This window comes from Penaeus monodon, chromosome 14, assembly GCF_015228065.2.
Source record: "Penaeus monodon isolate SGIC_2016 chromosome 14, NSTDA_Pmon_1, whole genome shotgun sequence".
Lineage (NCBI taxonomy): Eukaryota > Metazoa > Arthropoda > Malacostraca > Decapoda > Penaeidae > Penaeus > Penaeus monodon.
Genome location: NC_051399.1, coordinates 19176104 through 19189215, shown reverse-complemented (window position 1 = coordinate 19189215; position 13112 = coordinate 19176104).

The window sequence follows — 13112 nt, the reverse complement described above, 5'->3', positions numbered from 1 at the left end:
TATCCTTTTCAAAGTCTAATTTCGCCTCCTTCATGGTTTGGTTATACTCATTTCTTCTTACTTATATCTTTCATACGTCTTCTTAACCTTCTCCAAGAGAATTGTTTGTTTTCTCTTATTTTCTTGTATTTATCATCGAACCAGTTTTGGCAATTTCTTGCTTCAGTTTTGAATCTTGATACAAAAATTTCTACTCCTTGTTTGTAGACTTCACAAAATTTAGAATAATGCATATCAAGGTCCTCTTCGTTCAGTTCAAGGGGGTTTCCCAGTTTATGCCATCAAAGAAATATTTAAGGCTTCTATAATTACCTCTTGTAAATGTACTTTCCTTTTCTTTCCTTATTTACGATGAGTTTTCCCGTATTTCAACTTAATTACTACATGATCATTATTTACTAGAGGAGGGCAGTACTATCCTTAATGTCATCTTTATTCTTTGTAAATATCAGGTGAAGCACAGACGGTCTATTTAGCCCTCTTATCCTGGCATGATCTGTTACATTCTGGAAGACAAAATTAATTTATGACTTCCAGAAATTTTGCATTCAACGAATCTGGCTGAGCTCTGGGATCGAAACTTTCCCAGTCAATTTTGCTATTAAAATCCCGTTAAAAGAATTTCTTTTGCATTAGTTTCCGGAAGTTGTAGCACTTCTTCCAGGGTCTTTGACATTTCTGAATAAGTTTTTGGTAATTTTCTTGTGACCCGATGTATGAGGTGGTATGTACACTGTGGTTATTATTATATTTACTCCGTTTGTTTCTTCCACAATTGCCTTTAGTTCTACTATGGGATTTTGTTGAATCTCTGTCTCCTTTATAATAATTCTTTTCCATGTTAATATTGCTACCCTCTTCCATTTTCATTTGCCCTATCTTTTCTCCAAATGCTGTAGTCTCTGAGTCCTAATGTTACATCTTCTACGGAGGGATCTAGTTTGGATTCAGTGATGCATATTACATCGGGTTTATTATTTTCAATAATTGCATCTAGTTCTAGTAACTTCGAACATAAACCATCTATATTTGTTTAAACTATTTCTACATAATCTTTCAGCATTCCTTTTGTCTGCAAGGCTAGTGATCGTCTTTCTCCACATTTTGATTCAGATAGTAAACTTGTTTTGCTTGGAGCCTTCTCACACTCCAAATGAACAAGTTTTTTTCTTCAGTCTTTGTTCGTTTTTGTTTTTTACCTCTTCCATTTTTTTTCTGCAACATTCCCCTGTCATCTGTGGTCATATTTTCTCTTATCCAGATTTTCTTACATTTTTCGTGTGTGGGCAAGGCTTTTGCTTTCTTTATTACATGAGTTGCTACACAAGTATGTTTTGGAGGAGAGTACAGCACAACACTGCGTTACTAGTAATATAATATAAGTAGATGAAACACATAATTATAAATAAGACAATTATGGCTGATCCTATATCATCCCTCTTTTTCAAAAACAAAAGAAAATTGGGTTAGATTCTTATCATATAGGAGATATAGTATCTGGTAATTAGTTACAAAATATGTGAGAATCTGTAGTGTATCAAAAATATTGTTTAACATTCATTGAGCCTCTGAAATTGGGTAACTAAGATTGCACCTGAGAATGTTTTGCAGTTCACAGACATGTAAAATAAAAAGTAGCACCTTTTCAGTAATTTTCAAAAGGAATCAGGTATGAACATAGCACCTTGCTTTGATAATCAAGTTAGTGTACTGGTCATTATGGTAGCACTTTCCTTAACACTATTAAACATTACACAAACAATGTAGATAATGAAATTGATTACAAGTTCCGTCTATTTGGCTTCTTGATGGTACGGCCATATCTTGTTCTTGTACCTTCACAGGTTGATTCTTGTTCTTGAGGCACTACTTTAGGAACCTTGCTCACATGATCATTGTTATCCATATTCAATGTAATTTCAGTAGACTCTTTTGCATGGTATTCATCTCGAAGTGGATGCTTGGGCTGTGGCGTTTGCGCGATGTGTTGTCTGTTTCTTCGTAAGATATCTCCATTTTGTGTCTCAACTATGTAGGATCGAGGTTCTTGGGATTTCTCAGTGACTGTAGCGGGTGTTCATCTTCCAGTTCAGTGGTCTTGAACTCGAACAGCTTGACCTGGTAGGAGTGCTCGTTGGTCTGTTGCTCCTTGGTTATAATACTGCTTCTGTGTGTCTTGCTTCCTCTTGAAGTTTTTATAGACTTCTTGTTTCTGCCCTTCCTTTGTACGCATGTGAAAGGGGTAAGTTACTCCTCATTTTTCTCCCGTTCAGAAGTTCTGCTGGGCTTGGCAACTTGCTATCCAGTGGTGTGGTACGTGGTACGTTAACGATGCCATTTTTGGATCCTTGTTCCTTCTTTTTGCCTTGTCGATGGTGTTTTTGACGTTCTGGAAGATTCTTTTAATGAATCCATTTGATTGAGAATAGTGGGACGAACTTGTTACATGTTCAAACTCCCAGTTCAAAGCGAACGTTGCAAATTCTTCTGAGCTGTATTGGCGTCCGTTGTCACAATATACTTTTTTGAGAACTCCTAACTCAGAATAACAGCCGTGTTTGTGACATTCATGAGCATTTTCTGATAACTTGAAACTCTGAGTAGTGGTCAGCTATAATCAGGTAGTCATTTTATCCATAATGGAGAAGATCTGTTCCAACACATTACCATGGTCGTATAGGAAGTTGATGCAGGATGAGCGTTTTCTTTGTTTGTAACCTTGACGTTTCTTGGCATAAGGAACACTGCAGGACTCTGTCTTCAATGCCCTTGTTGATTGAAGTCCAGTATATAGTCTTTCGCTCGAAGTTGGCATTTCGTGATGACTTGGTGTCCTTTGTGGATGCGGTCGAGCACAAGTTTCTGCATGGATGCTGGGCTTATGACTTTTCTGCCTTTTATCACTAGCCCATCTTCAATAGATAACTCGTCTCTGAAGGACCAGTATGGTTGTAACATTCTCGGTAGATATCTCATCTTCTCTGGCCACCCTTGGATAATGACTTCTTTCAATCTGAGTAGAGTGACGTCTCTTGAGGTTTCCTGTCGAAGTTTGTCTAGTTTCTCTTGACCGAATGTAACAAAGTTTATTTTTAGGTCTAAACCAATATCGTGGTTGTCCGTTGATGGAAAACGTGAGAGACCATCTGCTAATAAGAGATCTTTTCCTGGCTTGTATCGGATCATGGCATCAAAGTGCTACAGCCTCATGAGCATATGCTGCAGTCTGGGCTGTGCAGTTGTCAGATTCTTTAGCTATTTCTAGTAGCTTGTGGTCACTCTCCACTTGGAATGCTTTGCCATATACGTGTGAAATCTTTCACATCCAAACACCACTGCAAGTAGTTCCCTTTCGATATTGGCATAGTGTTGCTCTGTTTCACACAGAGACTTGTATGCATATGGGATAGGCCTGTCATCTTGTACTATTGCAGCACCAACACCTTTTTGAGATGCATCTAATTGTATGACTGTGTGGTGACCAACGTGCGACGAGTTTCCGCGCTCGGTAGAGTCAGGTCCAGGCGGTTTGGCGAACCGACTCCCGCCAATCACCGCGCAGCTCATCGGACCTGACTCGAGAGTATACATCGCGGCTGGCATATTTAAGCCGCCGAGTCCAAAAGAAACTCACTCACTCATCGGCTAGGCTCTCACCCGAACACTAGCTGTACACTCTAAAATAAAGAGTAATTTGACTTCTTGTGCGTTTGCCTACAACCACAACTGGTTTATTTGGAATGAAATGTGCCAGTGTTGCATCTGTGCACAGAATGTGTTTAAATGTCTTCTTGTAGGTTGGTGACCATGTAAACTCTACACCTTTTTTTAGGAGACTTCTAAGTGGTGCAGTTTCATCAGCCTGGTTTGGGATAAATAGCGACATATAAGTGACCATTCCCAGAAACTGTTGCAGCTCCGTAACATTTGTTGGACACGGCAGTGCTTTAATTGCTAATACCTTGTCTAGATCTGGTTAAGTGCCTTCCTTGTCGTAAACAGTAGCACTGTTGAAAGTTAAGCCTTGCTGCTTGGCTATCTTGAAGAGGTTATGCAGATTTATGCCGTGCTCCACTTCAGTTTTCCCAAACACAACTACATCATCAGCAGTGCCAATGGTACCAGGACAGTTTTCGAGATATGATCCATTTTTTGCTGGAAAACACCTTGCGACATAACCAGACCAAAAGGCATTCTGAGGTATCTGTAGCTGCCAAAAGGAGTGTTGAATGTAGTGGGGAATGAACTGCTTTCGTCAAGCTTGACTGACCAATAACTATTCGTTGCATCGAATTTGCTGAAATATCTTGAATCTTCAAACTTGCATAGGCGTCTTGTGATGGCTTCTCTTTATAGCTTTGTTCAAGTCTTCAAGACCTAAACATACGCATAGACTGCCATCTTTCTTCATGGTGCAAACCATGCTGTTGAACCTATCTAGGTTCCGACACCTTTTTGATAACCAATTTTTTCCACTTCTCCGAGCTGGTTTTGAAGTTCCTCCTTTTTATGTATGGACAACTGGTTTTGAACCTTCTTTTAGCACTATGTAATATTTTCCATGAAAATTCCCAATTTTATCAAATTGATCTGGGTATGATATCTTTAAATGAATTGTGACCATGCCTAGGGCTCTTAGGCTTGGCAGACCCAAGATAATCAGTCCAACTTCTTGGTCCAGAATGTAGAAGTCTGTATCAACCCAGTTTGTCTCGTCGAATGTGCACTTTAATTTGATCGACCCAAAATGCTTGAGTTTCAAAATGTTCACTGCAACTAAAATATTTTGACGGTTGTTGGTCAGATAGGTTTTCGGCTTGCCATAAGCATCTAATAAATCGGGGCACATTTTTTTTTTTTTTTTTATTGGAAGCAGGTTTGCTCCGGCCCCTTTATCGACTTTGATTGTCATTGAGCCAGTACTTTTGCTGGGGGTCCTGACTTTGATACATTGTAGAGCTTAACTATCATTACTGCTCGACACCTCTGCTACTCTAGCAGAGCCTACTGTGAAATAATCCTTATTGGGGTCATCTTGGCTGAATTCATGCACTGCAGATATTCTGTTAGCTTTCTTGGGCTTGTCACTGTTGAAGTTCCTATGGACTTTATTTCTGGTATATTGACTTTGGCCTTTTTTTTTTTTTTTTTTTTTTTTTTGTAGTGACAGACACATTTTTTGCCAGTGGTTCATCTTGCTTCATATATTGCACCATATGCTGGGCAGGGTTGTGAGGAGTATTTGCTCGCCCACATTTGTTGCATGGTTTTGATGCCCTTGCAAAATTTTGGTATTCTACAGCATCAACATTTAAGTCATAAATGATTTTGGCTCTCATGTCTCTGTTATCTCTCATGGTTGCTTCAAAAGATCTGGCAATGCCAATGGCTTTGCTCAACCTTATGTCTTCACCTTCTATAGTAAAGTTTCTTTGCAAGTCATTACTATAGATTCCATCCATGAATTGCTCCGTGACTCTTGGTTCGTGTTCTGTCTCAATAAATTTGCATCTCTTAGCTTGAGCTTCATATCTGTTTAAGAACTCATCACTAAATTCATTTTCTCTCTGATTAAATCTTCGTAAACGGAGTCTGTGAACATATTTATTATTTTTAGCTTTTATCCGAATTTTGTCAGGGTCTTTCATATCTTCTGCAGTCAAATTGCTTGCCTCTACCATTTCCTGTCCACGAGTATCTGCGTACGGAATGATGTAGTTTGCCTGATCTTGTTTTGGTATCTTCTTAACTTTGAAGCATGTGATACGTTTTTTGAAAGCCACAAGTGCGCCATAAGAATCGCTAGTTTTCCAATTGTTCGGCTATGTTCGGCGCCGGCCATTTTGATGGCTGTTGATGTGGCAGTGCGAATATTAAGACAGTTGCGATGAACCAAAGTTGAGCTGTGTTGGGTACACATGAACTATGAAGCGAACTGTGACTTTCACATGCTTCTTGTATACTTCATTCTCATTTGTCTTGATTTTTTCACTGAGAGTGATCTTTCGTTGCTCCACTTGAGGGGAAAAGGTGAATAAAATACAGAGCTCTGCTGAGCTACACGAGTATATTCTGGAGGAGTGTACAGCACTAATGTATGCATAAAAGTTACGTACGCATGTAATATATATATAGAGAGGGATACTTTACTATTATTATGGTTGATCATATGAAACACACACACACACACACACACACACACACACACACACACACACACACACACACACACACACACACACACACACACACACACACACACACACACACACACATGCACGCACGCACACACACACACACACAAACACACACACACATATACATCCTTGAGGTAAAGCCTTTAAATTATAGCCATAGTTGTATGCCCAACATTCCTGAATTCAGCCACCTCTATATTGTGGGAAGGCACAGCCCTGCATTTCTTGTTTTCCTTTCTTTGCTTTCTCAGATTTTCTTTCTTACTCCCTATGGAGGGTCATTAACAGACGGAACCGGTGACCTTACTTCGCTCCCCCTAAATTTCCTGCAGCTGCCCCACCATTTCTGCAGCTGATAACCAATGCCATGTGTCCGGTGGGCGCTCACTCCTTGTGCCTGAGGATGACCCAGTTTTATCAGTTCGTATCCAGCGGTCGACGTGATAAGGTCAGTCCAGCCTTCGCCCCTCAAGGCTGGTTGGTTCGTCCATTTGAGATTTGCGAAGATATGGCTTCGCCTAGGCCTTCATATGGCCCGGCCTGTCTTATTTCATTCTCTGACACCCTATGCTTACCGTGGTGACGGGATTGCCAGCAGGCGCTCCTGCCGCCACGGTGTAAGCATGTGGCATAACCTCTCTTTACCGGCGGCTGTTGTGGGTGGACCCTGTCTCAGAAACTGTAGCGAGCTCACAGTTCTGTAAGTAGTGTACCAACGTGGCGTTCGGCTCGCCACAGTGCATGCAACATCTGTCTATATAGTGAATTGTCTCTGATCTGCCATACACAATGGTAACCTAGTCTGATTCTGTGAAGAATGACTTCAGTGCCTCTATTTATTGCTTTAGAGAGTGATAGTGGCTCATAGCCTGTGGCATCTGAGTACCGTCTGGTCGAGGGGGAAAATCTCTTTTTTATTTCTGTGAAGCTGCAGGAGGAAGGCACGAGCTGTAGCATTACACTTATGCCTTAAGATTTTTCGGCTCGGCTTTATGAGCCGAATATCAATGCCAATGTCAGCTAGTCTGTTAGCAAGCTCATCCCCTCTGATGCCTATGTGGCTAGGGACCCAGTTTATGATTTTTCTTCTACCCTGAGCACGAATGCTGTAGACAGTCAGTGGCTGTCCTGGAGTCTGTATGTATGACCATACATGCTCCTTGAGGTTGTCCTTCCCTCAGGGGCACGTTGTCTAGGGCTCCCATGATCGCAACTGCCTCTGCCTGTAGCAGGGCATTGTCTGTTACCCTCATGGATTGTGTGGCATCCCTTGCTGCAAAGCCGGAGCCTGCAGTGTGGTTTAAGGGATCGACTGATCCATCCATGAAGTAGGTTCTACTACCCAGAGGAATGATGGCTGCAATGACCTTCTCAGCTTCTGCCTTTAGACTAGGCATGGTGTATTGTTTCTTTCTCCTTGACAAGCTCATAACAGGGAGCTTGTTTGTGTTCCTGGGAGTTTGAATGACCTTTGAAAGGAATTAAGCTGCCAATTAAATCAATTCGTGATTCCAAGGGGAGAAGGGTTGCCTCCATGAGGAGGTTGAGGGCCTTTGTCCACCATGGGGCACCCAGAATGATCCTGGCAGCTTCATTTTGAACTGTCTCCAATTTTTCTCTTAATCTTGTTTTTGCGGCAATCAGAAAGACAGAATCATAGTCCACAATGGGACGGATGGCATGTACATAGAATGATCTTAGTACTTTTGTCTGGCTCCTATGTATCTCCCAGATATTGCTCTCATGACAGTCTTTCTTTGGTTCGGTCAACCAAGTACAGGACCTCCTTTTTAAAGGAGAGAGTCTGATCAATCAAGGTAGTGGAAGCCCTGGATCCATTCTAAATCCATTCCCTGGATTCTCAAGCTCACCTGGATTTGGCTGTAGAGATCTTTAGTCCTGTCCTACAGCACTCCTCAGATACAAGGTCCAGACAGTGCTGGGCTTAGGTAATATGCTCCAGTGGAGGTGATTATGAGATGATCTCGCACCCCACTGAGAGTGTATGTTGAGCATGCAGGACATTAGGGTGTTGAAAAGGGCTGGACTGAGGACCTCACTCTGAGGTGTTCCATTTTCTAATGGCATGTAATGTGATAGGTGACCTTGGAATCTGACTTTGGCTGTTCTGTTCCTGAAATAGTCACCTATCCAAGCCAGGAGCTTTCCTCTGATTCCCTTCTGAATCAGGCTCTCCTGAATAGCAAGAGGACTTGCTAATTCCATTTTCCATTGGAGTCGGTTTATACCATTCTCTCGGCCGTCTTGCCCAGACAGCTGAGGAGAGAGATGGGGCGGTACTTCCCTGGCTCTTTTGGTTTTGGGATGGGAACTATGAGAGCCCTCTTCCTGCTCTGAGATAGAGTGCAAGTTTCCTAGGATTTGTTGAAGAGTTGCAGGAATGCAAGCTCACCTGCCAGTCCTAGGTGGGAATTGATGGGGTACGAGATCCCTTCAGAACCCAGGGCTGTGCGTGAACTGTTTTTGTAGGTTTTTCTTAGTTCCCTCAGAGAGAAGATAACATCTAAGTTGTTGAATTCGGTTGCCCTTTCTCTGATATGAGCAAGTCTACCTGGTTGTATACATTCTTGATTTGCCCTCAGATCAGCTGGCAGACTGCTGCTGCTTGTTCTCGCAGAGAACTCCTGCACCAGTCTGTTTGCTTCTGCTCGAGGGTCGTGGTGTGTGTACCTCGGGGCTGAGCAGCTAGTAATTTGCCCGACCTGTTGCCACAGCTCTGTAAAGGTGGTTCAGTGGTCAAAGGACTTGCACCATTCCAGCCACTTTTCCTGCCTGACTCTTATGGCAGTTTCCTTGGCATTCCTGACTGCTTCCCTTAGGAGGGTCTTTATAACTCCTGGACCATGGCCAAGTTTTAGATATAGTTTGTGAGGTTGTTTGATTTGTGGCACTGATAAGTCTGGCTTCAAGCACTTCCACGTTTTCACTCTGTGTGTGTTCACTGCTTCTAAGACAGCAGGCAAGTCATTCTGAAAGGCTTGCCAGTTGGCCTTGTTTGTTTTCCATCCTGGATTTGCTTGTGGCATTTGGGCTGGGCCACCATCTATGAGGGTAGTAACAGTGCCATAATGGTCACTTGTGACAGTCTCATTGACATGCCATCTAATTCTCTCCACCAGAGCCGCAGTGGCCAAGGTGAGCTCTAGGACCCCTCATTTGACATGCATTGGCTCTTGGCTGTTGAGGAAAGGGATCTTGGGAAAAGTCTCAAGCATGTTCGCATGTGATGCCCTGCCACATCCGGTGCCCTGCAGGGAGCCAGGATGGGGTGTTGTGCATTGAAGTCTCTCCCTATGATCATTTGGTCTTTTGCTACAGTAGCACGGATCTGGTTGATGTCTAAGCTCCTACAGCCTGGCTTGCTGTACACATTGTACAGCTTGAGGGGGCTGTTAGCGCCATTTCACGTGCTTAGATTATTCGTGGCAATTCAAGGTGACTGATACCACTGCATCATACTCTCTTCACTCTTATTGGAATGCGGTCAAATCTGTAATCAGTAATCACAGTCACTGTCGCAATTCGATTCAAGTTTACTTACGAGTTTATACTAATACTTATAATACTGCAACTACAGGAAGAATACATTTTACACTGATTCTTAGTAATGTCCTTATATCCTATTACTTAAAGTAACCAACAATGTTCATGGACACGCATCTACATCTATTCAGGAATCTGCATAATACATACACATAGCGGGAACAGTCTAAGCCTTTTAACAGAAGTCCTCAAGTCGATCCTATGTATGTGTTGTCAAGCCAGTATGCCCTCTCGAACCTGTGATGGTCTCACTTCGTGAGACGCCTTTCTTTCCATATATACATCAACACTAGGGACAAGGCGTAATTCACCACATATATCAACACGGAGGAACACGACTTATTGCAGTCCATGAGGAAACCGTCAGCCCAGGCCCTAGAGAGGATAATATATGCCAGATGCTGATACCCACAGCCACGCCACACCGATGCTGATGACAGCGGCTACAGATGTTATACACATGATGCTGATGCCAGCAGCTATGCCATACCGATGTTGATAACAGCGGCTACAGGGGCCCCCAGCCAGGTGAATCTCAACAGCAAGAGATTCAACATCCTCTCCACAGTGCAGTGCATCGGTTATTGGGAGCAAGAGATTGTTGCTCTGACCAGGGTGATTAAGCCTCTTTTGCCAGCTGTGCTTGGTAGCATGAAGACATAATACCCTGAAAAGCGAATATCCACTCTATTAGTTACTCCTGCAGCATGATAATGTCAATGTTCCTTGATTGCACTATTGCGTGAAGGATGGCATTCTTTGTATTGAAGCCATAGATGTTCCTCTGTCGCATGCTTAGGTTGTGTGTCATGATGTTACTTGGTGATAATTACATCAGAGACATCTTTATATTCGGTTTCAAAGTCAGTTGTGTCAGAGTCTGACAACTCCATTGTGAAGTCCTCGCTGATAGAGTGATCTTCATCAAGGTTTGGGCGGTTTGTCAGGTTAACCATGGGTCCAGTGGGAGGTGGAGAGCCTTTGATTGTTCTGACTTTTGTGAGTTTGGCTTTTCTCACTTCAGGCTTTGTCTGTGTATCTTTTCTCTTTGCTGATTTTACCTGAGTAAGGTCAGCTTGTTCTGGCACTGGCTGCACTGATTCAGCCTGTCCTGGCTCTGCCTGTGAGGGCGTGATCAGGGTTGGGGTGGAGCTGCTTTGTTCATTTGCTCTGTTCATCTTCCTCCCTTTCAGGACTGTGACTGCCTTCTCCACTTCCTCACTCGACCTCCCCAAAGCTGTTGCTACTGCAGTGACTACAGCAGTCAACAGCAGAGCCATATCTTCATTGTCAAAGAGGAGATTATCATCACTTGGGGAGGCTTTTGCAGTGCTCTTTGAACCTTTATTCCTGTGGTTCTTTTTCTTCATTTTTGAAATTGTCAGAAACTCCTTTTTATTTTAGATATCCAGTGTCGGCTGTGGAGCGGCTTCCTTCCTCTTAGGAGATCGGTAAGTCTTTTCTCTTTTGTTCTGTCTCCAGACATGGGTGCCTGGGGGAGCAGGAAAAGTCTGGTCGCTTTTTAGCAACCTCTTGTCGCCTGAGGGCCGCCTCTTTCCTGACAGAGCAAGCCGGGCTCCAGGCATGATGCTCCTTGGTACAGTTGAGACTTTTGGCTCTTTTGTCCCTTTGTGTGCCTTGCTAAATACACCACATTTAGGCTTGGCCTTGCAGCTAGCTTGGTGGTAACTGTATCTTTGGCACTTAAAGCAACAAAGTGGCTCAGGTCGCCTGAAGGAGCCCCAGTTACCCAGATCAAGGATAGTGATTGGGACTCCTTTCAAGCTCACCAGGACTTGCCTGGTTGAGCTCTTCCCTTTTGACATTCGGAAAGCGTCCATGACCTGTGGGTGTGATGTGATCACATCCACATCAGATGATAGTGAGAAGCCGAGTAGCACCATCTTGATCGACAGGATTCAGTGGCGAGAGACACTTTCCTCCCATCATTAAGCTCCTTAGTTTCCTGCAGGAAATTCTGGGTAGCTTGGTCTTTGGGCATAATAATCGTGCCCTGGTCTCTGGCAACCCAGATTGACAACTGGATTTTTCGCCAGTGATCTTACCAATTGGTAGGCATTGTCGAAGCCTTCAGGTTTACAGGGAACCTTAAGCTGTGGGAAACACCTAGGGGGTCCAGACTCTCCCTCAGAGTCTGTCTCTGGCCTAAGTCATTTCGGACCACCCTCTCGGCTTAAATTCTGGGCTGTGGTCGTGGGAGCAGCAGCTGTTTTGGCTGTTTCAGCTTGTGCTCCCATCTCGGTCAGGGAGGACATCTGAGGGCTACTCAGATTTCTCTCTGATTTGGGTACGAGAGTCCATCTGCTGGACAATTTCATGAACAGACATGTTTTGACTGATGTTGTGTCCATCTTAGCAGCAGTTCTCACAGAGTCAACCTGTGCTTTGCATTTTATCTTGCCATTAGAATCCATGTATGGCTTCAGAGTGACTGCCATGGTCTGGGCCTCGCACGGTTCGTCATTTATATCTCTTTGTTGTGGGAGGTTTGTAGGAATGTTTGCCATAAAATAAGAAGTTCTTTCATTCTCTTACACCCCACCCACCACTGAGTCCAACAAGGGGAAGCTGTATGTTAGAACTAATGTCTAACAGCCACAAGGGTGGTGAGAGGATATACCCAGCCAATAGCCATTGTACTGCTACTCATGGGACCAGTGTAAGTGCTAACGGCGACATTGACTGCTTGGCCTTAGCCTCCCGAAGGAGACCAGACGATTGATCAGACCAGGCCAAGATCAGACCATCCGTCTTGCTGGAATAAGGGACCAAAGAGGCATGCTGCTAGGCCAAAGGGTGTACTCATGCATGGCATAGCTCGACCTTCAGGACTCCCATCTCCACAGCGTACAGGAATGCCACGCACGGCAAACACGTGGGTAGGTGTGAATCCCTGAGGAGAGACCAGAGGGGATACCCTTCCACCTACAAGATAGGCAACATTGTTTGGAACCCTTTCTTCCTCCCTCTCCGGTGAATCAGCTACACATAGACTTTATCAACTCAGAGAGGGAGCTCTAGTTCTGCACCTCAAAGAGGAGGTTCCAGTGATAGGACCATGATTGAGGGCTAGTTGGTCAGACACGTGCTCAGCTTTTACCCTAAGATGTAGCATGTGTCCCCTTTACATGTGTTGTGAGTCGTAAGTACGTTGACTACCATTACTGTTCACCAACAGTCTTTTACAAACTGGTGGCAGCATGGTAGTTGCATCCTTTTAGCTGGCAACACGGACACACAGTCTCCGAAATTTGCTTGACCAGCTTCCATGTTTTGGGCCTTTTCATTTCTTTCCCTTCCTTCTTCTCCCATATATGTGTTTAGCCGTAT